Consider the following 26611-nt stretch of genomic DNA (forward strand, 5'->3'; position numbering starts at 1 on the left):
TGAAATTAAAACACTTAGTTTTCCTAATCCTCATATTGGTGTCATATTTCATTTTTGAAGAAAGGGAGGCAACTCATCCGGGTATCTGTCCTTATACTGGGGCATTGTTAGTCATGTAATACTATCAGTCCGAGATAGACTTTATGAGCATTATGCATTACATGAAAAGTTACAGAGGCTCATATGCCTTGTGATGCAGAGGTGGTAGGAGCACCATAACACTATCCAAAACCTCAACCGAGATGGTTTGTTTGATAGCAACACCATGATAGCTGTGGATTATTGATAAATGTCGCCTACAAATAGCCATGTTGATGAAGAAAGCTTGGATCTTCAGTGTCAAGTAAGTCATGCTTTGTGTATTTGTGTGAAGGATGTAAGAAGGTGATGTTTAATAGATTTTATCAGTGATCTTACTGAAGTACATTGTGATCTCTCTCAGAGAGGAGATCTTCCCAAGATATTTGTGTCTTGCTGTGTGGTATGTGTGGTGGTACAGCTGTAAGGATGATGGGTTCAGGTTATTGAGAGTGCTATTTTGAGATGTTTCTCTTGTGTTATGTTTCAGAGTAATTTTGTCTTCATCCATTGTTGCTGGAAACCAGGAATATTATAATTATTATATTGCAATACTCATGGCACCATCCATAATGAAATTGGCAAGATTAACAAATTTCAAGATTAAGAAGTCTTTCTTTATTGTGATGGTGTATTCATTATACTCATATGGACACTTCCAGCTGTAGCTGTAGGGTTTCCAGTGGGTTCTTAACAAACAAATTATCAACGAATGTTGAAGTATGCATTTGTAAATGATGCATTTTGTTTACAGTAACTATGTAGTTAAGAAACTTCCTGGTGGAAGTACTGATGTAGATTGGTTTTTATAACCGTGTCAACTCTTTTCTTCAATATGTCAATAATTATAAATTAGCAAAGTTGTTATTTGCCATCCGCCATGTGTCCATTACTTAGACTTAGAGCTAAATAGAACTTTGAAATCCCATTATGGCAGCTGGCTTGACTAAGGCAGTTCAGGCCTGTCTTTATGGAGCCCCTGGAGATTGGGTCTGACTGTGTCCATGCTGGTATATGGACAATAAGTGTCATTCCCTGGTGGGTGGAGGTGTGTGCACAGCCTGGCCAGGTTATTACTGATATTAGCTGTGTAGCCCTGTAGTCACTGTTGTGGGGATATAGCATGAACTGTGGATGAAGCCATGACAGTTTGTTGTTGAAGGGAAATAAAGTAAACAGTTTAAGTTATGACTCACTCAAAACATATTCCATAATAAGATCAGACACCTCAACACGTTTCAGAAGTAATGGTGTAATCCTGGTGTGTGATGTTGTGCCAATAATTTTAAAAAGGACATGTTGTTACACTGTGATACTGTAGTGATGTTCCATGGTGATACTGCAGTGAAATTGTTATAAAATTCTAAAATGGTCAATGTGTTTCAAATGAATGGTGTGTGCATTCACTATAAAATCTTTAATTTCTGGAAAGATGAAGCATTTGTCTAAATTTCACTTCATGGTCAAGTTTATCTTGAACATTTTTGCTTATCTTAGTTCAAAATTCAGCATGAAATTCTAGGTTTCCTTGCCATAATCAGATGTTAAAAGATTTTGATTTCAGAACCTGCTAGATTTATTTTTCTAAAGCAGCAAACCTGAGGATTAAGGACACCTCTAAATTCTTACTCTATTTTATGACCTTTTTAACAGTTGTTCAACATCTATATCTGTGTATATCAATGACCCCTGAGTCACCCTGATACACGAGATGACTCAATAACTCATTATACTTCAACATGAGGGGTTCTTTTAGATGCAGTAGACATAGGTACATTCCAAACATTGAGTCACTGATTGACCGGAATTCCAATGTTGTGTAAACCTTGGTTTATACCTACACTGTAAAGTGTGTCATTACAACAGTGTAAACTAACACTGATCGGACACTGAGTGCTTTGATTACACAGGTGAATCTACACCCCTTCCACCTAAGACAGGTTGATAGATTAACAAGAAGATAAAAGATGATCGTTTCCCTGTTTGCCAGAAACATATGAAGAAGGCTCCCCACTTGCCCGAGGTAGATATATAAACTCCCAGCACAAAACCCTTTTTATCGCATACCTATGCCAACAGAGTGGGTATCACCTGGATTTGGCTGTGTAAACTGAACCAGCGTGTATAAATAGGCTACAGGTCTTCCACTTATTTAAGGACTATGTGCAAACTTGTTTTTTCCGAGACTGTCAACACAAAACGTCTGCAAGTATGTCCAATGTGTAGCCAGTGCATGTGTAACCTGGTCACACACTTTTGTCAGCGTGAGGAGATAGGTGACAGCCATTGACGATTGGAATGTGCTAGCTCAAGTGCTTTTTCTGCTATGGTGCTTTGTGTTCTGTAACATGAAGAAAATAACACTTTGTGTTTGTTTCCCCTGCCTACTGCCTAGAAAAATAAAACCGAACCAGAATACATTTGCATGACATGATTTGTCTGATACAATGTCTGAGCTCTGGTTTTGCACATCTTTGTTGTTTTGTGGTAATTGGGTGCATAATAGGTGCCTTGTACTAAAAGCACTTATTATGCACCCAATGATGATTGGGTTGTCTTGATGCTTGTTCAGGGTGATAAACTCTCTCAAGCGACCCAGGATTTACATTCAGATATGTCTGCTTGTTCAAGACTAGTAAAGTTCAAGAAGTACCAGTAAAAATAAGCAAAATTCAAACCCTATTCTCTTCCAGATCGTATATCATAGATACCCACACTATTGTCCACAGGATTTTGTGATCCAGGGTTATTGTATTACACAAAGGTCAGCTTGACATTGTTGCCATGATGCTGATTATAACATCAATCTCAGGTTGCCTTAATTAACTAACCTGCCTAAGTTCTCTACATCTGGTTCATGATTTACAGCTATATATTTATTTGGCCTATTAAACGCTAAATTCACATTCTCACCATTGGAGGTGCAGTAGATCCATGCCAAGCCAGTGTTGGTGAAGAGTCAAATCAGGTTCTCAGTATACACATGGATTTGAAGAAAACTAAAGCCTGAACATTCACATTGCATAGGTTTCTTAATTCCAAACACTGCAAAACATCTGTTGTGTTTTAGTCAATATTTCTGAAATGTCATAGTGATGGTCATGCTGGTAAAACATGGAGGTGAATGGTGCAGTTAATAAAGTTGACCTGATCCAAACATGCCTCATTGCATAGATATACAATACTGTTTGACCTTTGTGTGAATATTCTTCTGGAACATTCTTTACAGCCTGACTTACCAGTGATCTGCTTATTTGTTGTATCCCACCTAATGCAGTCGAAGCCTTGTAAAGTTTGCCAGTAAACAACAATAATGCTTCTGGCTCTACAGACCAGCAGTTGTCAACTTCTCTCTATACTTGAAAGACATATTTCAGCATGTTGTCACATCATGGTGTTTGTCATGATCATGAACTATAGCAGGGCAGTGGGGTAACCGGTTGTTCAAGAGTTGGCTCATGTAGAAATCCTTGATTTGATACCATAATTAGATATGATGTCAAGTCCATTTCCAGTGTTCCTAGCCATAATATTGCATGAATATAAAATGGCCCTAAGACCAAACTCCTTCACTCACTTTGAACTTTAAAGAAATACCTTTGTGTGCTGGATGATACTGTGCACCTATCAGCAGTACTGGGTTCCCCCAAGATATCACAGTGCTGCTTCATCTTAATCTATTGTGATGGGATTGCCTTGTCAGGCATACATACTTGTCATCAACCAAGTCAGACTTAATTACTTCTCTGTTCTGTGTTGAAAAACTACACGTTTCTTGCTTTTTAGCTCATGTTGTCAGGAAAGACATAAATAAACTCAGCATTTCAGTAAACTTCATCTTTCTTACTGTATGCGGATGTGATTGAAGATGAGATGCGGCTCTTCTTGAAACAAAGTCGTTAATTGAGTGGAACAAACCAGATTGGGAGGAGACAATCAGACTGTGTCTAACTGGTTACTTGTTGAGAACGCTGTCCGACATACATTAGCTTCATTATGCAGCAAAACCTTCTGACGTTTGTAAACAGAATAGTTCTGAATGACTGCTATGATTAATAGTAGGTTTTATTACTGGTGTCAGTTGCTTTCCTGAACCTAATGCATCATTGATCACAGTGAAAGGATTCACCTCACAATAGGCTGCACATATATTCAAGCTCATGGGCCCATGTCTTTAAATGATGTTGAGAAAGTTTATTTTGTCACGTCCTGAAATGACTTTTTTTTCCTATAACATATGTTATATTTGGGATTACACTTTCTTAGTAAAGTACAGATTCTAGTACTTTTGTTGGGTCGAGTCGCATCCGGGATTCGAACCCACACTATCAGAGTCAGGCACCTAATCACCAGCACACAAAGTCAGCCACCTAACCTGCTCAGCCACTGCGGCTTCCACAATGTGACTAATAAATAATATTCACCTAACTGTATCAAATTGTTGGTCTGTCAGTCTGTCTGTCTGATATGAAAAGAAAGAAAATGTAGTGCTTTTCTTTAGTGATTAGTGTGATTCAGATTAATTCCCAGATAATTACTTCATCCTCTTAGTGTCAGTCTGCAAATTTAGACATATTAGTCCAAAACATATAAGTACAGTTCTATGTGGTCGAGTTAGATTAGCAAATAATAGCCAAGTTTGGGCTATTGCCCTCAAAGGCAAAAACTGTAAACAATGATGTTATTGGAAGATCTTCAATAAAAGTAAAATGGTAAATAATAATGTTTTCATCAGAAATAAAGGGGATTCTGGAGATGGGTAGAATTGTGCAAGTCTCTAAGGCAGTAATATGTTGTTTAAATCATAGTTTCTAGATTATATAAATAGTACGAAAAAGTTGTCCCTAGAACTGTACTGTTTGCATATCAAGACATGCATATTATAAGGATAGAATTACTTTACATCCATTGACATATTCAATACAGCCTTGGAGCAAGGCTAGGGTGTTGGTTGAAAGTGGTATTTGAATTTCAGAACCCCCATAAATGTGACAAGCACCACTTGACTTTCATGTTTAATTTCAACACAGCCAAGTAGAGTCCATGTCAGAAGCTGTTTCACATATTGATTAACTCCCTTTGCAGAATGGGATGAGTCCACAACATTTATGAACATCAAATAACATATATGTAGAGCTGTCCATGTTCATCATGTGTATTTACTATTGGAAATAGTTAATTTGAAGGCTGTTCACAATGCTGCCTCCAGCCTAGATACCTGACATTTATGTCTAACATGAACACAAGTTTGTCTATCATTGATCCTTCATGAGGAACCTGCCAGCCATGCCTACAATGAAATGTTTTTATTTATCTCGCCCATCAAGAACCTGCAAATAAAAGGAGACGAGTGTGTTTTTGTCCATCTCTCTTTGTGGCCTGCTAAGGCAAAGACTTGGGATTAAACAGTTCAGTAAAATCTATTCATATCTTCATTCATGACTTGAGTTTCATTTTGGATAAGAAACGCTTGTTGCTTCTGCTTGACATGTGTCCTTCATGCAAGGAAAACTCTGATGACTTGCTTTTTGAGAGCATACAAAGGTGTCCATTCAAATGTTGGGCATCCTGTGAAGCTTTGTGTATTTGAGTGAGGCCTATTTTGAATATTTATTGTTTGTGTTGATGTATAAGGGGAATACAGTGAGGAGGTCTCACCTGTAAAGTTGTTTGGGGATGCCACTGACCTCCTGATCTCTAGACTTGGCTTCAACATGCTGTGTGTAGACACTTGGGTGGAATGATGGACAAATACAAACTTGGAGTGCTCCTAAATAAGTGAACAATTTGGCTGCATCAGCTATATATCCAGCAAGAATTTTAAAAAGTATCATTTTCCCTGTTTTCAATCTGGCTGTGGTTAGATATTTTCTTTTTTGGTGTGAGAATTTATTATTTGGAAGACCATTCCACGGAAGAAATGCATTATTGCATTTGCATGCATCATTGGATTCTGATGACTTCAATTCAAGATGTGCTTGTTCATCAATGACAGTGTCTTGAGAGGAGCTGGTGACTAAAATAGTGTCTTGTATCTGACACTGAAGATCTATGAATATATTAAGATTAACGTCACTCTCAACATAAACACAGTAATGAAGGATCTGTTTCATTGATTTTTTATGATGGTTGCCTTTCTGTAAGGTATGTCATGGCTAGGGTGCATACTAGTATTCTAACTCTGGTACTTTGATAAGACATGGCATAACTTTTGTTATGGAGGATCGATAAGATCGAATTTTGGGAAGTTAGGAAAAGCTCATCATGCTTTTGGAATGTAAAAGCATCAGTGTTGGCTTTTGTATTTACTGTCAAGGAGCGACACATTCTTCAGTAGGACATATTTGACAGCCTGCACGATTGGGTTTTCTTTTTCTACATGTACAGTTGAGGGTTGGCTCAGACGAGATTTTGTGTTTAGTACAAAGTTTGAAAAAAGCCATTCTTCCCAGGACAACTGACTTCCTGTCATTACATTGACGTTATTGTGTGACTGAACTGGCCATGTGGAAGATGCTGCTGATATTGTAGGTGAATATCAAAATTTAATCCAATTTGGTGTTCAACGTTTATGTTTCCAAACTGGATCTACAAGGAAGCCAGTACCACCTGCCAGACTGTGACTAACCTTCCAGTTGGTCAGATGCCAGAGGACCTTCTCCAAGTATTTATTATTCACAACAGTCTGACCCTACAACAAGGTATTTGGATGATGACCAAAACTAATCCATTGATCTAAATTCACAGACTTGGAAACTGTGATTGTGTGAGGTCATATGAAACATGCCAACCTGGTGGTAGATCGATTGATCTTGTGCTGGAAAATTAATATTGTATTAATGAGACAATATTCTGCTTTGGCACGATTACATCATTGTCAGACGACTGAGTACAGACCCATCCACTCCATCGATCTACGTTCATGTTCATTGAGGCACATGATGAAAAGCATGTAGGAAGACTTGTGATGTAATGTGGAGACATTTAAGGGACGTACCTGTTGGACAATGAATGGTTGTTTCTCAACTTTCCACCTTAAACCTATTGATCCGTATGGGGCAGGAGATAATGATATTTCTTGCTGAGTCGGCAAAGTACATGCTGTCTGAGACCAGGTTGACGAATCAGCATTACCAAGGACCAGGATCCTGGAGCGGTTTGCTCTGACTATGGTGTCTACTAATGAGTATTTCCTACAGAGGTCTGTGTGAACCAGAGTAATATGGGAATGATTGGATACATACAATCAGCATGAGATGTACTCTCAGCAACTGAAACTATTGTTTGTCACGGAATTGATTGCAGGTACCAGTGTGGGAGCTTGGATATTTTGTAACCAGTGCATTCCTGTCAAAAACTGCCTCAACTGCTCCACCTGTGTGTTACCTGACTTGCAATGTCATAGGATTACTGGACATGCTTTGTATGCACACATGCTGTGTGTTGATGAGTATAATCACTGAGATTGGTAATGTGCAAGTGGATTGGTGCAGTTTACAATGCTTCTATATCCAGGTGTTGGAACCACCCCATGTTAAATGTACAACAGGATTGTACAAGTGTCAACGAGGACAGAGGATCAGCGTTGAGTAACTTAATGATAATGTTGTAAGTGGAGTGTTTATCCAAGCCTGATGTATCTGCTATTGCACTGACTGACAGGCAGAGCACAGGTAGGAGGGACAGTATTTATAGGAGGCCAGGTATTTGATTTTGTGTTGACATCGCAGCTGTGAAGTTCTAGCATGTTGTGGGACATGGGACAGAATGAGAACCACATAGCTTTTTGAGAAATCTAAATTCTTAAATTTGTATCTGAACGAAAAGAGACCTAAACATGACAAAATCAGAAATATGTTTGCTAGACACAAATGGCATTGGGATATTTTCAATATAATGTCAACTTTTGATGTGGCATTCAATGTATCATAACCAAATTTAGAATACATTCCTTGGACATTTTGGAGCACAGTCAGTCAATGTCCTAGAAACTGAACCAGTTTGAAACTGAAATCACTATTTATAGCAACTGAAAGTGTCTTTGAAGCAATAAATGGATCTAGCTAGGATTATGTTTATCATAAGTGATAAGATGCATCGTACTTAGTGATCAATGATAATGCAGACTATGTGCTCCTAGCCATGTTGACAGTGGGCTGTCTTATCACCTACCTGTGCACGTTCAGGTAGACACTGTGTTGTGATTCTCCTGTATCACATCCTACAGATAACGGTGATACACACAGGGTCAGAAGGAGTGCAGGGTTTTCACTGCATCATGGGCATGTGTTGAATGGGAGTTGATCCGTGACATGTTTCAGTCAGGGCATAGGGAGCAGGTTAAAGCCTCCTGGTGACAGTAGATGCCTCTTCAATCAAGATGAATCTCCACAGCCGCAGGCTACCTGGTGAATAGTACCTACTTTGACTGGTTGAGACACTTTCAATGCTTTATAATCAGCGTGACACAGATTTCGCTTTTATTGCTGTGGAAAGTGAAGAAAGAGTGACGGGTGCTACTGAGGACTATCTGGAGTCAGTGTTGATATTATCCTTGAAATATTCAGTATTTTGTGAACTGTCAATCATGGATCACCCTCATCTTTGACTTCTGAAGCGTGATAATTTTGCCTTTAAAAGTAACTGACAGTGTTTGACTTTCAGTCGTGTGTGAAGGAGACGGATATCTTGGAGAAGTTTAAGGGTGATTAAAAATGAGGACTTTCGATTTTGTTATGTGAATACCTTTGATAGTTCCCATCACATGTATCAACATGGGCCAAACTACATACTGCAATACCCCATGCTACACTACAGTGAGTGATGTGCTGAAAACTTCCTTTGTCATGTTTGTGTATGGAGGTGAAGGCTGTTCAGGAGAAGATACTTTATGAACAATTTTTTTATGGTGTTTTGGCAAGAGAGGAGAGGTTTATTTGACACCTAACATTGATGTGATTTTCTTGAGAGACATCAAGATAGTTTTGTGTGTATTAGCATCATGCACAAGTAGATGACGTTTTCAATACAGACATGGGCTGCTGAATTACGAAGTCCGGTTTCCTGTGTTGTCACCTGCACTCACCTGGGAAGGTGTTGCAGATATTGTATTCAAGTGCATGTTGACAAGGATTGGCTTTTGCGGATTTGTGTTGAGTTTAGGATATTGTGGTCACTCCCAGGTATATGTGAAGTTCATTCTGAATAGTGGGATGATAATCGCGCTGTGCAGGTTTGACAAGAATATTTTTACTAATCTAGATTTCATGAAGTAGATGTCTGACACATCAAAATGAATGAAAGAACTGACCCGAGACTGGTGTCATCCCACAGATGAATCGTGTTTGTTTGAGAACAAACAAGTGAACTGCAGTTGATTTTACACGTCTGCAAGGCCTAATTTAGAAGGAAGGTGTTGAGATATCGGAAAATATACTCAGGGAAAAGTTTCTGTCTCAGAAAAGATTTTGTGAATATCACAGACAAAGTTATGTATGTTATATTTTATTGAACATTTCATGTAGTCGGTTCTTGATACTCTATCCTGTGTACATGAAACAGCTGTAGTCTGACAGAATGGGAGACATGGAACAGCATGGAGACTGGACGACATCGGACTATGATGCGGATTCTCTAGGTGGAAACTCAGGGGGCGAGGAAGATGCTACTGAAACCCAGGAATATCAATCAAGAAGTGGGAGTTTGTTCCATGAGAACAATTGCTTTCACAGTGATTGCAAATGCTTCAATTATGCTGGGTATGACGAGCACAAGAATAGTGGCAGGTTTAGTAATGACCCAAACCTTGGTGAACCTGGGATGAAACATGGATGCTACAATATTGGATGGCCTTGTGTGGAATCTGGTTTGGGAAGTAATTACATAGACATGTCTACAAAGTCGCCTAGGATTTCAGTACAAGGCCAGCCATATCTAGATAGGACCCTAATCAATCAATTTCATCATGACACTTCCTACAACAACAATCAGGATGTGCATTGTGATGTGAGGGATGTGTCTCAGGTGGAATCATACCAAAGTCCAGTCCAGTACAATCTAGGGGATAATCCCCAATACGATTCTTATATTCATCATAGAAATAACAATTTGCTATCCAATCAAGGTTCGTTTTCCAATACTCATGAAACCTTTGATAGACAGTTACATTCCAGGAATACAAACAGGTTTAATTCATTAACAAGTATTGACGAAGAACAACCCCTGGCAGTGTCATCTGAACAAAGTGATGTCAACTGGAGAGATTGTGTGAACAAGCAGTTTCAAACTCAGCAAACCCGTAACCGAACTAGGAATTATATGGTGCTGCCTTCCCAGATGTCCCCTTTGCATCCTCAACTTCAACCTCAACCTCAACCTCAACCTCAACCTCAACCCTCAACCTCAACCTCAACAGCATCCTCATCTTCACCTGCAACCATATCATCTTCAAGATAATGCTCATCCTCAACACCAGTCAATGTACATTCCAGCTTACTCAATAGAAGGTCGTCCCTACCAGTCGCATGGTGAAGGTGTTCAACCTTTTCTTATATGTCAACAATCACAAGGTGGTTTATATACAAGTCAATCACAAGTCAACCATATGGATCATACAGGTGCTGATGAACCACCTAACCATCTTCAATCCTCTTTTCCCGTGGTTCATTCTTCCTGTGAACCTGAATGGGTTCTTGACGGTCAGGCAAGTGTTACACCGGATGACAGTTCAGAACCTTCAGAAACATACCTAGATGTGTATGATGAATTCCATCCACTTCTCCAACCAGATACTCAAGCATTAAAACAACAAGATTTGAAAGAATCACTGCTTCCAGAAAATCAACTAAGAGGAACAAACAGTTGTCAATCCATTCATCATCCACAGTCTCCTAATGGAAATACATATTACCAATTGGAAGGAAATGTACAAACTCAGCCAGTTTATACTGCTCAGACAATTTGTCCGTCATATCAGTGTGTTAAACCACAGGTTGAATCTGACATCCTGACTTCACCAGAGGATGAATTTTACGATGCAGTGGATGATCCTGTACAGTATGATGCTGAGAACCAGGACTTGGAAGGTCATTTTTCAGTAAGTTGGTGTAGCTGTAACCTTCACATACAATGTAACTATTTACTGTATATCATATTTAATTACTGTATCATCTAGTTTCAGCCTTAAACATTACTGTATGATGTTGTGATGGAAAAATACATATGCTTCTCGTCACTGGTAAATGCTGAACAGGCAGTATATGTTCCTTTTGGAACATTATACAGTCTCTGACTTGAGTCACTTGTCTAAAGCTGGATTCTGGTAAAATTCTGTATGGCCCAGTAAGTCCTTCTGAACAAAGGTCCAAATGATAACGCTAAAATATACTGAACATGATGCTACAACCAAAGTTTGGGTTAGTAGACAGGAAACATTTTAGCATAAACGATTATATATAACCTGTTCCAGCCTTGAAGGTGGGAGTTAATCTTTGAAAAATATTGTCCAAGAGATTCTCTCTCCTCTGTTACAATGATTTACTGTTTCACAGGGGAAGTGATACAGTTGAAGCAGTGTGGTGGAGCAACAGGAAACTTACTGCACCGAGTGTATAATGCTGTCAGTTAGACCAACCTAACTAGGTGTATAATCACTCAGTTGGTGTTCTGTCGACCTCTCACATAGCTTGTGATTGAAAGGTTCAGAGTGTAGAGTACCAGTAGGGCTCTACTGTTGTGGCAACTTTGAAAAGGCAGAATTTATATTTGATGGCTGACTGGAAATAACAATTTGCTTGTGTTTAAATTCAGAACAGATTGGGTATGTTGTTGCTTGTTATTTGAGGGTGTAGAAAATGAAGCAAGTGTAGCACATAATGACACCCCCATTAATCAAACTGAATATGAGTCATGTTATTTTGGAGGTCGTGTGAAAAAATACATTGCTGTGATATCAATTACCTCACCTACCCATATCAAAACAGACAAGACTCTTAACATGTCTGTTGATGTTGTCAAATCATTTTTGCACTTTGATTGTTTTCAATAAATTGTGATCGCTAAAATGGACAACCTTGTCTATCAACATGATGGACATTAAACTTTAAAGGTTGTGTTCAGGTTGAATTAGTCAAGGGTCAAGTGACTCAGTGAAGGATAATCCTGTATAACAGCAATATGGTTGCTGTGTTCAAAAGTGCAGCACCTTTTGTATCAAAGCAGTTTGTGCGAAGACCTTGAAGTCTACTAGGAGAGTGCTCCCTCAGTATCACCATCAGCAGATATTACCTCATATATGCATAATATAATTGTCTCTCATAGCATAACAGATTAAGTATCAGGGGTGGAAATAACTTTAAAATTGATAGTGTACTCCAGTACAGTGGCACATGTAATGTCACTTGCCCTGATAATTTTTCCACTATACCGACCGTTTTCTTGCTGATTTTTTAAATAAACAACAGAATTAACACTGGAAAGTCAACTGGACACCGGTACAGTGTGACATACAAATTGCTTGCCCAACAGAAAAAAACACTGGACTCGGACGTCGGGCAATGGGTTATTTCCACCCCTGAGTATACTGATATGAAATAACTGTAGTGATATTAAACTTCTGAGTATTATGGGAGAGATGACTGGGTAACCTAGTGATGTTCTCATGTCAAGCCAAAGGTCCAGGCTTCTTTAGCCACTTTGGTACAAAGTGGGAGGCATATTTCTGATGTAACCTACCATGATATTGCTGGACTATTGCTCCAAGAGGTGTAAAATTACATTCCCTCATGCTTTACATATGGGCCATCAGAAGGTTAATGCACCGAGAAAAGACGAGGCTCCAGCTTCAGACTAGAGATTGCTGACCAAGTCACTGATTCTTTTCCCTAATAAGCTTGACTAGATGTGAGTAGCCATCAAACATATGAAAATACTGATGTCATTATGTATAATGGAGAAGTAAGTGTTGACATCCAGGAATGCTTTTGACTCTTTTGCTCACTGAGGAATTGTGCTAAACTGATCATTTGCCTGAATCCAAGTGTCAAATCTTTTGTACAGAACCACCTGCTACTTGGAAGAAGACACATTGCTCTTCCTTTCATATGGCAGTGAATGAGTTGACAAGAAGGTTCTTACCGTGTCTAGTCAGTAACTGACAACTGGTGTATGGAAGGCTAGGGAATTGTTAAGATAAATCAGTAGATGTCATGCAGAACAGCAGAATAGTCCCTTGACTAAGACCAAGCATGTTTACTGACAAAATTGGGTACCTTTGACCAGAATCTTAAATAGTTTCTTTATTCAATGGTTCTTTGATGTAGACTAAATTGCTCAAGGCTTTTGTTAGAGCAGTAAATTCTGATTAAAATTAACTTCCATTGATCAATGGTTTTCTCTTTGTAGGTATCATCAGCTAATGTCTCAAATAGATTGTGTGAAATGTCTAAATATTCAGTCTTTCATGGTTATAATATGTATTCTGCACTCCCAATGCAAGGAAACCTGGTTGATCTGTTCGGTGCTGTTGACAGCAAAATTACCAGGTTCTATTCCCAGTTACAGTATTCTCCATTGGGCAGGTTTCCAGATTAACAAGGTTCAAACCAACAGGGTTTCACTGTCTATGTCCCACAGCCAGTAATATGTGAACAAACCATAGACTCATTTATTGAATATAATTATTCTTTACATATCTCATAACTTGTACCAGCTAGTGTTTTCCTTTGATGTGGTATTCATATATAGATATGAATGAGATACGTAAGTCACCTGGCTGTTACAGCAGGGAGCAGGGCTCAGGTCAGATGTCATGTCCCTAGGATTTACTGAAGGACTGTAATACATTGTACTATTATGCTTGTGCGAAGGGGCAAAGGTAGCTGCTTTGTGGGACAAAGGTGCCTGGTCAGGGATGTGAGTGAAGGTGGCTAGACCAGTTTTGGACACGATACATCAAACAGTGTTTGTGGTGACATGGGTCATTGCCTACATCCGTGGATGCACATGGTAGTTAGAAGCAGCCCATGTGAAATATTGCTCATCAACCTGGTCAGAGCACCAACCAGCTCTAGCCGTGTAAAGCTGGTGCTTCTGTATTAGTATATGAGAGGACATAAATATATATTTTCATTTTAAATTGTCGTATTGTGTTTATTATTTTGATTATCAAACTATCCATACTGAAACTCCCACTGTACCAAATTGTGAAAATCCAAATCTGAATTCAGAACAAATTTAGTGCTTAATCATAATAAATTATACAGAGAAAATCAGAAGATTTCCATTATTGCTCAACTGACAGATTGTTTTAGTGGTATGGGATAATCCAAGGCTGGTCTATTAGGGTGGAAAGGTTGGAATAACTGATTCTATTCTTTCAATTAAGTTATGTTTTTCTCTCTGTGTGTTTGCGTCAAGTAGAGTCTGTTATTGAGTTACATCAGAAATAGTAGTTGTTCAAAGCCAGTCAAGTTGTGAATCAGGGTAGGATGACACTGTCTCCACCAGACTTGGGTGTCATGGTGATCTCCCTGACAAGGAAGGTCTGCACTAAGACAGACATGCTGAGCAGTTCCCAATCTGCATTGGCAAGTGGTGCTTATTGTGCACCCTTTATCAATGTTTTGTCTCTATATTGATCTGTGATGCAGTTTTCAGATTGAGATGACTGATGCACCTGATGGAGTCTGGCATTTAATGATTCGAGTGCATGCATGGATAGATCCATGCCTGCAGGCTTGGCTTGGAGCTTAGACTGCCCTGTTCAGTACAAATCAATAATTCCACGACTGTTCCACCATATTCATCTGCTGGAGATACTGGTGTGTTGACATTTGGGGCAAAGAATCAAAGAATCAGATGTACTGCAGGAGTGAGTGAATTAATGACTGAACGAATGTCCTCTTTTCCTGAGGTCAGCAATTTTTCAGCTTTATCATGAGTGCTTGTAAAGAACAGCGTGGATCATGCACACCAGTGGTTAATAGCATAAGTAACAATTCCTGTCTTTTGTTTGAAATCGACCAATCAAATGTACTGGATTTATCAATGTGAGAAACACGTCCAATTATGCAAGAATTTCTTTGATATGATTCAGTCTCAAATATTAGAATTCAGCTGTCACTCATATGGCTGTTAGTGAAAAATAATTTGATACTTGTATGGATTTATGTGGCATATGTTTATAAAATTGTATCTGCAAGATATCAATGGTGTTGTACAAGCACAGCTATTTGTGCCATTGTTGATTGGAATTAATGAGTAGTGTTGACATCGCTCATATAGCTATTAATGGCATTAGGTGCAGTATTCTGATATATTTGGGTCACACAAATCCAGCGAGTGTTGACTGACACCTACAGCGTTGTGTGGGATCAACAATGCTGTGAATGTCAAAGTAACCTCAGCTGATATTTGTAACACTTCATCTCCTAAATAACTTATTGCTACATAAAAAGATAAAAACGTCTGTATCCATACTTTTAGGTGGAAAATACTAAGTGATCTTAATCTGTTGAATTATGTTTGTAATCAAGTGCTAATTAGCATTATATATTAGTTATTGTAGTTAACAATCAAGATTGCTGAAACATATACATGCCCTAGATTAGAAAGTTAAGATGGCAAACCACCATGACAACTCTTTGAGGTGTTAACAGACAAGGATGAAATGTGCAAGGAGCCATATTGTATTCTTCTAGAGGCATCTATGAAATAAATAGACTCACATAAACTTGATAAATTACTGACCAAGCAATATTTGCAGTCTCCAAAGAATGTCAACAAATCTTTCTATAATAGATCAGTGACTGAATCCAGGAGTATGACCGTAAGATCAGACATATCAATAGGCTGGACTTCAGTTAGCATGGGGACAACAGTAGTCTGGGTGTTGGATAGCTTGCACGTATTGATCGCTGTGTCAGGACAGTGAGCCGTTCCTCAGAGAGTCAGAGAGATTCCATTTGCATTGATTATGCTCTCTTGAACACATTCCAGGGGCTATCAAAGGGAGGTCACTCTGGCTCTGGGCGATGGAGGTGTTGTACAAATTAAGATTGATGGTGCTTGACACATAATGGGTGCAGGTTTGTTTCAGGCCTGTAATTATGCTACAGAAACCATTATGGTGCCTGATATTAGCTACAGTCGGTAATTTCGAGACAATGGTGTAGGGGTTGTTCCATATTGAGTTGATTGGTCATTTAAAGATTGTTGTAACATTGGTACGATGATAACTAATCCGAACAAATTTTGTAAATACATTCGTAATTTAAAACCCATCTTGTTTTGTCTGTAACTGATATATTTAGTGTTTCAATCTGGCAGTTGATGAACACATTCATTACCAACAGACATTGCTTAAGCTTGACACAGTCCAGAATGAATGAGAAAAGGTTCAGGTCATGGACTCTAGGTCGTAGCTTGTCATGGAACCAGAAACACATTTTGTTTTAGAATGAAATGGAAAATTAAATAGCAATGTGTCAACCAGTCATATTTTATCCTAGTTGTCCTGATCGGCAGGGTGACGGTAGGTTCAGCAATCCCAGTCAATGATGAATAACATGTCTGTCAACCGCACACAGGGCCATGCAGGCGATGCACAGAGATGTGCTGGTGTGTCAGGGTATAATCTAGACCTCCTCTGAGGCCGATATTCAGCCCCTGTCTGCAGGAAATGACATAAAATATGTCAATTTGGAATTTAGAATTTCCCAATTCATGTTAATATACATAATGTATTACTAATAACTAATTTGTGGCTTTGTGGAGATAACTTTTCACTCATAACAGAACCAATAAAGAAGAGTGTTTTAATGCTTAGTGTGATATTATTGCATTAAAAGCAATCTCAAAGCACATGTATGTTTAAGACAGTATGAATCATAAAAGAACCACCAGATTTTGACAAAGCGACAATAATTTCCCAATTTTCCTTCAAGTTGCACTTCATGTGTAGAGCCCTGGATAAGTCCCTGTGCTGCATCTTACTGTTGTTTGTGTTGCTTATATAGTTGTCATTTTAGTTCTGTTTGACTCAGGATCACATTTCATTCTGAAGTCAAGCTGCAAGTTGGTAATGTTGTTGTGATTAACTATTTTTCATGAAATCTGAATGAAGAACCTTTTGTTGTTTCTACAACATGTTTACACACTGTTTGTGGTCCTCACCACAGTGTAAGTGTTAAATGTTTTGGGTCTTCATAGAATATTCTGTCAGGCAAATATTTAGTCCATACATCTGCCCATTTGTAATTTGGATTTTAGTTCACATGTCAAAATATATAAATATCGCATACATTGTATGAACATTAGTGGATGTTTAATGTTTAATTTGAAGTTACATTGTCATGTGAAGGTATGTTTTGTTGGCCTGCTCCTGTTAAATTTACATTGTCATGTGAAGGTATGTTTTGTTGGCCTGCTCCTGTTGAATTTACATTGTCATGTGAAGGTATGTTTTGTTGGCCTGCTCCTGTTGAATTTACATTGTCATGTGAAGGTATGTTTTGTTGGCCTGCTCCTGTTGAATTTACATTGTCACGTGAAGGTATGTTTTGTTGGCCTGCTCCTGTAAACTCATGGGATCATGTACCAGGTAACAGCAGTGAGTAGCCGGAACATGTGTACTTCTCAGGAGGCAATACATGGGGTGAGATCTGATAAGAATAGAAACTTATCTGACAGGTGGTGCTATTGGGTCAGGGTGAAATACAGCGATTATAGGCTGTTGCATTGTTACCAGGATATAAATGAAATACTGTTAAGGCTGCATTAAGCCAAGGTTACATTGTACATGTGTTTTCTGCTTGTATTTTAGAGTCACTTGCGTTTAACCGTGTTGTTTACTTTGGCTGTGTATTGGCTAATAAATTGTATTGCAATATATTGCGAATCGGGTACTCGTATTGCAATATATTGGGAACTTAAGTGTCTGACAGTGAGTGACACTAATTGTGCATGTCAATCCTATTTTCTACATTATAAGTCCCTGAACATATATGTTATGGTTCTGATAACAGCAATCTCAAAATTAGGTTGCATAGTCAGGGATTCTATTTTCTTTTTTATGTAATTATAGTTTTACAATATGCCGTTTTGTCATTGAATAACGAAGGAAATATTTGTTGTGAAAAGTCTGTGTAGATTTTAATTTAAGCCATAAAGATAATCCCAAAAACTTCATGTATGTTCTTGTCCCAATATAACGGTTCTCCGAAAAAAAATATTGCAATACGTATCGTTTGAAAAGTGTATTGCGATATACCAGTATACTGCTAATACAGTGCAGACCTATTGTTTGCTGTTAATGGTGTTTCAACATAGAAATTGACTGTTGAACTTGCTGATAGCAGTGGTTGAGCTGATTATTGGATCCAAACGTCATGGGTTATACATTAAATTAAACAATAAGGAAACATTCTAACTTGTTAAATGTATGTTGCATAACTTGCCAAGAAGCACATTCAGCAGTTGTATCAGTCATAATGCACATGTAGATTGTCAGTAGAATATTCGTATGAAATCTGGTTGTCCAGAGCTGAACAAATACCATTGAAGTGGTATTAATCTCAGTATAGATCCAGGGACCTATCGTCACTACTTCACATAGCTGAAGAGTTAGTGTGCATTTAATTGTACTGGTGTGTGAAATTGCCTCTCCAAGCCACAGAAATATTACACCTGTAATTATGAGGCAGGTGAACAGGTTGGATTAACACCACGATTCAGAGATTGTTGACTCATTCAGTACAAAGAAACTCCTGATCCAAATGATTTTGCTTCAGTCAGGCTATTTAAGGGAACAGTATTTAGATAATATTTAGGTTAAGAAGTTAATACCTATAACCATGTACTAGGCTTTCACTGCTTTGCTGATAACAGGCTATTAGCAGTCATTTCCAAAGTACCATTTATGCCTTACACCAGTATGCTACAAAGATCACTTTTGTGTTTGAAAAGACTTGTTGAAGGTGTATTTTTAGGAAAGGAAAATGGAAGCACAACTGCTAGCACGGCAAGTGGAGTATTACTGATACAGACCAGATTGTACCAGATAGAAAAGTATACCTGATGTTGATGCAGACATGTTGGCCTTGTGTGTAGTTATTCATGATTACTGTAATTATCTACAAGTTAAGTGTCATCTTTCTAGGTGCTGCTGTACAAAGCAGTCTTAGCGCTAAGGTGACCGTAACTCTAATTCCTTAACATAGACTTAAGGTAGTCTTAGTGCTAAGTTTGTTTTGTACAACAGCACCCTGGTTTTACAGAGCGTGTCAATTTACATGTTGAGATAGTTCACATGCAGATTTATGGATTCCTTATTCTTGGACGTTATTGAACTCTCAATGTGACATCCAGGTGTCCAAGGAACCGACAAGATCACTTTGCTGTTCTTGCCTGGATGATAAGGATTATAACCTGGTGACAATTGTATTTGAGAAATATCTCTAGACAAATTACAGAATGTATAATTGTTGTATTACTGTGAATGATTTTTACAAAGAATGGCAGTTCTTTGAGCTCCTGTTGAAGATGATACATCAGGCTATTGGTGGTAACGTATTCATGAAGATAGTGTATCATGTATGGGATAGATTTATGGCCGATCAATATATTGTTATAGTCTGACCTTTATCCTGTGTTGTGGGCTTGGCAATATGTAAGCCCTGTCTGGGATCTCCACCACAAGAACACTACAATGGCTGATGTCCAAAGTACTGTATTTAATACTATATATGATATAAAAATGACTCCATTCATAAATGCTAGGTAATAGATTAGAATATCTCTTGTTGGGATGGAGTCATACAGCAATATAGTTGTTGAATATATTAGTTCTGTTGATAGCTGATATGCTTGGCAGCTAGTATCACATACTGTTAAAGGTTGTAACATAATGATGAGCCGGAGCTTGTTGGTATCGAGTGAACCAAGAACATATCATCACAGGATGTATGCTCAACCTTTGACAGGACTATTGAGTTGTTTCATACTATTTCAGATCCAACAATTATAGCAGTCAGTTTACAGTTATGTCGTTCATCATGGAATGATAGGCATTTCCAATAGTAGGTTTGGCATAAAGAAATTAATATTTTGATTTTAATTCCTGATCAGTACCTAACACCTTGTGACATCATTTTGTTGCAACAGACTTGGCCCCTTTCCCTTGGTTAAAATGTTACATTTATCGTAAGTCATAATGTTCAGATGTTACTTTCTATGCACAAAGATTATTTTGAACAACCTGTTCCTGCTTCATACATGTATATATTTCATGTGGATGATTAACTGTTATCAAAGGATGAATACCACAACCCATCTTAGGACATGTTTCATCTAATGCCTGTTTCCTTCATGTCAGTCTTGACAAGACTACATGCGTGTTGATGCAGGGGAAAATGGTGCCAAAATACCTGCCACACAGATAACACCTGATGCAGTATAATTACCTGTCAGGTCAGATGTGGAACACAGGTGAAGGCTCTCGTTCTCATCCTAATATATGGGAAATTATGTTGTACAGACTGGGAGGAGGTCACTTGTTGTCTGTCAGAGGAATAACTGCAGTGCTAGTTTAGAAAATGTGCTTGAAGCACTTGACCGTTGCCAACCTTCAAGTATTAGTATGACTAGAGTCAGAGCTTCAATGCTTCAGGCCACCAGTACTTTATGGTACCTTCACCAAAACATCAAGTGTGGCTTGGCAGGGATATGCTACACTTGTTGATGGTAGTATTACTGAAGTGAATGTCCTTTTGTAAACAAATGTAACATGTATTCAACAGTTTTTTAACCTCCTCCTATTTCCTTTTGACCCCCCAAGCTCTTGGTTTCCTACCTCCTCCTATGTATTGGCATTTCCAATGGGTGATCTAGTGTTGGGTGTAACAGTTACCTCCCTTTGTCCTCATGACTACCACCTACTGTTGTATTTCCAGAGTATGCTCCAGTGCTAAAAGTCACAGTTACCTCCCCCTGTCTCTCTCCAGACTACTGAGTATTGCCATTATTGGAATTTCCAGAATGTGCCCCAATGCTAGAAACCATCAGTTTTACTTACACACATGCTATAATGCATATAGGCACTATACACTCTGGATTCTGTTGGTATGAGAAAGGTCTTGAGTTTTCTACTTCAACCCTGTGGATGGAGTGCTTCAAAGTGCCTGAAGCCTGGGAATTGACGTATGGAAAGCAATGTTAGACTTTTTCAGAATAATATGTTCCAATGATACCTTGATTTCTTAAATAAGGGCCATCATTTTGGACATCTAATGTAAGAATGTATAGCATTACAGTAGTAACTATAGAACTGAAGGATTTGATGTGTTTGTAGCTAAACTTGTGTGTGTGTGTGTGTGTGTGTGTGTGTGTTCAGGTTAGAATGTGTACAACCTAAAGTGGCTACATTTAAATAGGGTCATGGCTTGGTTGACTGTGTACCAAGATACCAAGGATACTGCTTTTGTTTTCTGTCATTGTTTTGCAATTTTCAGAGTCACTAAAAGGGTGCCATGATATATCGGAAATATTGCAACATCCATTCAGTCACTGTGTGATATGTCTGACTGTGAACTAATACAGAATGGATATTCCAAGCCCTTTTGACTGACAGAAAGACACAATTCTGCTTATCTTCCTTTAACTTAGTGATTAGCGAATGTAATTTAGATGTAGACAGAAGCATGATGCTTTAAAGAATCAATGTTATCTTTAGAATGGAAAACTGGGACTGGAATGTTGAGGTAACTGATGCTTAATCTGTTATGATGCCACTGTGTCTGCCCTACATGTGTTGTGTAATGTATAGATGCAGCCTGCACTGTGCAGGTGCCCCCTCGGAAGGAAGAGCCAGACTGAGAACAAGACCATATCAGAATAAACACAGATAAGACTCTGAATGGATAGCCCAGAACAGTCATCATGTACAATCTAAATGATTGAGATTGACATGGCATGTACTACATGTGTGCATGTGGGTGGTTTCAGCACCTTTGATTTGACAATCCAGTGAAGATTATATGATTCACTGAGGCAATTTGTCACTAATCTGATGAAATAAGTAGATCTTGTGGGTGATGATGTAGGCCAAGGTTAAGGGAAGCCCTTACGGTTGTTACGTGTTGTGCAAGTTATTTGCAAAGAAGCAGATATAATTCTTCACATGGAACCTGTGATGTACATATTATATAAGAGGTGCTTGAACGGAAGATGCACATTTTAGTTTTTGTTTTAAAAAAACGATCCAACAAGCATAAGCTAGTGTTAGAAATTAAAGAGGGTCCTGTTTCCTTGATTCAGTGGGATTTTAATCTAGGGACCTCATAGGGTGACGACAAAGGCCCTTGACATTTACGATTCATTTAAACATTGCATATACATCTTGTACTTGTCAAGAAGTTTTTATCCTGTTTCCGCCCTGCTCTGTTCAGTTCACCATGTATCATGGCAGTATTTTCCCCAACAGCTGGTAACCGTGACTATGGTGCCTAATAATGATGGATGTGCTAGTCCATAAACCCTATTAAAGCAGTATGCATCTGTTTCTAAAGTAGCCTTTACCCTAATAAATTATCTGGCTGAGATAGGTGTTACAGATCTATTTTAGCCTCCTTAATATCGGAGAGGTGAGTGATTATCAATGAATTAATCACACGTTATGGCATGATGTGACATTGTAAATGACATTCTTTTTTTCCTCAGCCTCGGCTTTTCTTCCTTTATTGTTTTCTAATGACCGCAGATATATTTATGAGAACCTACAGCACTGAATACTTTCAATTTAACAGTTGACAGAACCTCAGTCTGCCTTGTCTGACACACACTACAGCGGAATGATTAGCAAAATAGGAGTCCTTCATTATTGTGAGTCTGATGCTGCCCTTTCACCTGACATCTAAATTTAAAGTCTGTAACAGTGTCACATTACAGATGTTGATTTTAGAAAAAGAATACAAAGAGTACACATGACTTGTGATTAATGTTTAAGGTCATATTTATAATTTACTTATGCACTGTTACAAGCCAAAGATTCATGTTTCCCATCGCATTTGTAAGTCTTGTTTACTATTTGCTGCAGTAGAATTTTGCCACATCAATCAATATGCCTTCATAACATTTACACACACACCAGTGAAGCTGAAGAACTCTAAAGTACTGAGATCCTGGCACCCGGATGTTGGCAAGTTACTCTAGGATATGATATACAATGCTTTTCCAAGCATGGTTCTTCAACATTCGAGTTAAATATCAAAATAGGAGTTGTAAAGAATGTACTTTTAATGGCCATTTTGGCTTTCACATTTGTTGCTGAACAAAATTTTGTTAGTATTTACTGTCCATAGAATTATCAGTTGCACTGCTGAAACTGCCCACCCCTAAACACTGCCCAGCACACAATCCTCGATGTCATAAATGTGTTCTATGTGTTGGCTGTGCCCTTTTGATTAATGCATAAAGATATTAATCATTTGTGTTAAAGAAAACTTAAAAGGAAACAAATTAAGGAAAAATTTAAACTTTGTCATAGTACCTTCATACTTCTTTGTCTCATACTAAGATGAATGAAAACAGTGATAAAGTTGGAGTTGTTTTGATGCTGGCTTGTTTGTGTTACATGAGGCCATGTGTCACTGGTTCTACCATTATACTATTTACTATTGTTTTGTTGACACCATTGTACCAACACATCATTTGGTGAAGCCTCTAGTCTAACACTGTCACTCTCCAAATGTTATATTTAAAATGGTTAATGTGGTTAAATGTTTCTGAAGCTTGACCTACCTGAACAGGATGTCTTCTGTATGGTCACACAGCCATAATTTGTTACTGTCAGTTTTACAAAGCCTTTTAACCCTTTCCAGTTTGTATGACTAAATCATTGATTATTGGTAATTTGAAGTAGTTCACAATATCCCTCTGTCAGCATTTGAAGTAACGGACTCGAGTGAAATGTTATTGAAAATCAACAAGGCTCTGGCCACCTGTTGCATGAGTGTAGCACCTAAATACATTGATCAGGTGAGAAAGCTAGCCTCCCATATATTGTGTCAGTCAGTTGGATGCAGTCACAATAATTTATGTTCATGGATGCCATAGTCACGAGTCCTTAATAATTGTCATGTTGCCAGGAGAAAACACATCAACCTGTGATGGATTTCTTTTGATGAATATCAACAAGGTGTGATGGTGGAATTCTAAACCTTTCAAAACATTCACTCTTTGTACAAGAACATTGGATTCTCGGTTTCGTGATGTTAAGGTGATCCTGAAGTGGTTTTCATGGGCAGGTATATTTTGAAATCTTCTGTAGTGACATTTTGTTGGATGTGGCCTTCAGCAGAACTGTGATACTGCAAAACAACATTTCAAATTGCCGTTACTAGATGCAATACTGTTGAAATATTGTGTCTTGTCATATTTGGAATTTTCGCTCTTCATTCGAAGGGCACCTGCACAGTGCAGGCTGCATCTATACTATATTACAAATAATGGGAAATTCTCAAGATCGAGAAAAAGATGAGGTCAGTACTGCTGAAGTACTTGACGGAAAGAAGTTATTTGAAGGAAAGATAGAGTTGGGTGATGAACCATCAGCAGACAAGACTGAACGATGCACAGAAAGGACTGATGACAATAACAAGGAGTCTGAAGGCAACAATGAGGTGGATGATAATGAATCTGTTGGCAAGGCTATATTGAAGTTCCTACAGTCTATTGGCAAATCTGAATCAAATGACAACCAGGCAGTAAGCAAGACTGAGACAGACAGCAGTCAGAATGTAAGTAAATCGGATTCATACAAGAATGATTCAGTTGGAAAGTCTGAATCTGACAACAATCAGTCAGATGAAAAGTCATACAAGGATCAGACAGGAGGCAAGTCTGATTCATACAAGGATCAGAAAGGAAACAATTCTGAATTAGACAACAATCAGATGGGAAGCAAGTCTGAATCTGACAAGCATTCCAGAGGAAATAATAATTCAGAAAGTTTGAAGCATGTAGAAAATTTCAAGTTGAAAGATGAGAAACATCCTGTTATTAAGACACCATCTGACAAGAAACTACCAGTTGACACCACTGCATCGTACAAGAAACATTCAGCTGCTAAGACTCCATCTGACAAGAAGCAGATGATTACCAACACTTCACCACACAAGAGACAACATATTGCCAAGGTAACATCAGACAAGAAAGATCATATTAACCAGACTGCATCCGACAAGAAAAAAGCAGTGGTTAAGACTTCATCAGATGAGAAACATTGTGTTGACAAAACTGCCTCAAACAAGAAATATCCAGTTGATAGTTCTGCCTCAGAGAAGAAAATTCGTGTTAACACAGTTGACTCAGACAAGAAACATCCAGTCATTAAAAGTGCCTCAGACAAGACACAGCCTGCTACCAAGACTGCCTCAAAGAAGAAGTGTGTATCTGACAATGATCCTTCAGTAAACAAGAATAATGGACAGCATGACATGAAGTCACCCAAAGGTATGACTGATGGTGACAAGAAGCAGCAGGTAGGCGAAACACAGTCAAGACATGATCAGATTCATCAGTCAAACATGGAACAATCCACTGACAAGGACCAGTCCGAGGGCAAACAAGCATTTTGCACAACTGGGTTGAATAACAAGCAGAGTGGAGGGAAAAGTCAGACACAAAGAACTAAATCAATTGATAACTGTTCTGGAAGGTACTTAAGTGGGAACAGTAGACCAAAAACGAAAAAACAAATTGTTGGGTACATGCATAGAAAAGATGTTACACTTGGTTCAGATCCACAAAACTATGATTTCAACAGAAGACAGAGACGTGGATTTAAGAACACAAGGAAACCTATTCTGAAACATTTTGGAGATGATTATTCAGAAGTTGGAGCTAGGAATTGTGATAGAACTGGAAATATGTTTAAGGGAAAGAACACTGTTCACAAGCGGGTTAGGTTTCATGATTTGTATCAGGTCAAAGAAGATGATGAAGACAATGAAGATGAGAATATCAATGTAAATCCAAAGGCCGGGGATGTTCTACATAAGTCTCACATGAATGACATCAGAACCGGTCAGTGGACATGTTGTGACAGAGCTAATCAACTCGCTATGATGCGTGTAGAAGGTGGTCTTCCACTCCTGACAAGAATGCGATTTGTCACCAGTAGGAATAGACTTACTCGCCAGAAACAGATAAATAACGATGAAGACACTAGTATCAGTGGATGGAAAGATGGTGAAACAGCTGTTCCTGGTGACACACTTGGAAGAGACCTGTCTTTTGATGCCATGGCTCAGAAGAAATGGACACCACCCGATGTGGGCATCTGCTTTTATGATGACAGAAGTTTAGCCGCTGTTAGTAAAGAGGGCCCTGCCAATGAAGACGGAACGCATTCAGTTATGGGAGGGGTGCAGTTTGTCACTCCCTTTACAAAGAGGACGCATCAAAGACGAAATGTGCTGAAAAGGGACATCGGATTGGGTAGGGAGGAAAACTAGTAAAGACACTGTCAACAGAACTG

General features: G+C 38.5%; 2 protein-coding genes across 3 annotated transcripts in view; one reads left to right on the forward strand and one right to left on the reverse strand.

The window, feature by feature from the left end:
- Positions 1–23939, reverse strand: part of LOC124269979 (cartilage acidic protein 1-like) — a 36217-nt gene extending 12278 nt beyond the window's left edge. Inside the window, exon 1 of one of the 2 annotated variants that reach the window (XM_046704979.1) lies at positions 23872–23939. The gene's annotated coding sequence lies outside the window, so the exon portion shown is untranslated. Of the gene's footprint in view, positions 1–8250; positions 8456–23871 lie in introns of those variants that run through there. The other variant, XM_046704978.1, reaches the window with a different exon arrangement.
- Positions 1–26611, forward strand: part of LOC124269965 (calmodulin-regulated spectrin-associated protein 1-like) — a 59852-nt gene that overhangs the window by 8176 nt on the left and 25065 nt on the right.

This window comes from Haliotis rubra, unplaced genomic scaffold (genome assembly GCF_003918875.1).
Source record: "Haliotis rubra isolate DU_JTF1 unplaced genomic scaffold, ASM391887v1 Scf149, whole genome shotgun sequence".
NCBI classification, from domain to species: domain Eukaryota; kingdom Metazoa; phylum Mollusca; class Gastropoda; order Lepetellida; family Haliotidae; genus Haliotis; species Haliotis rubra.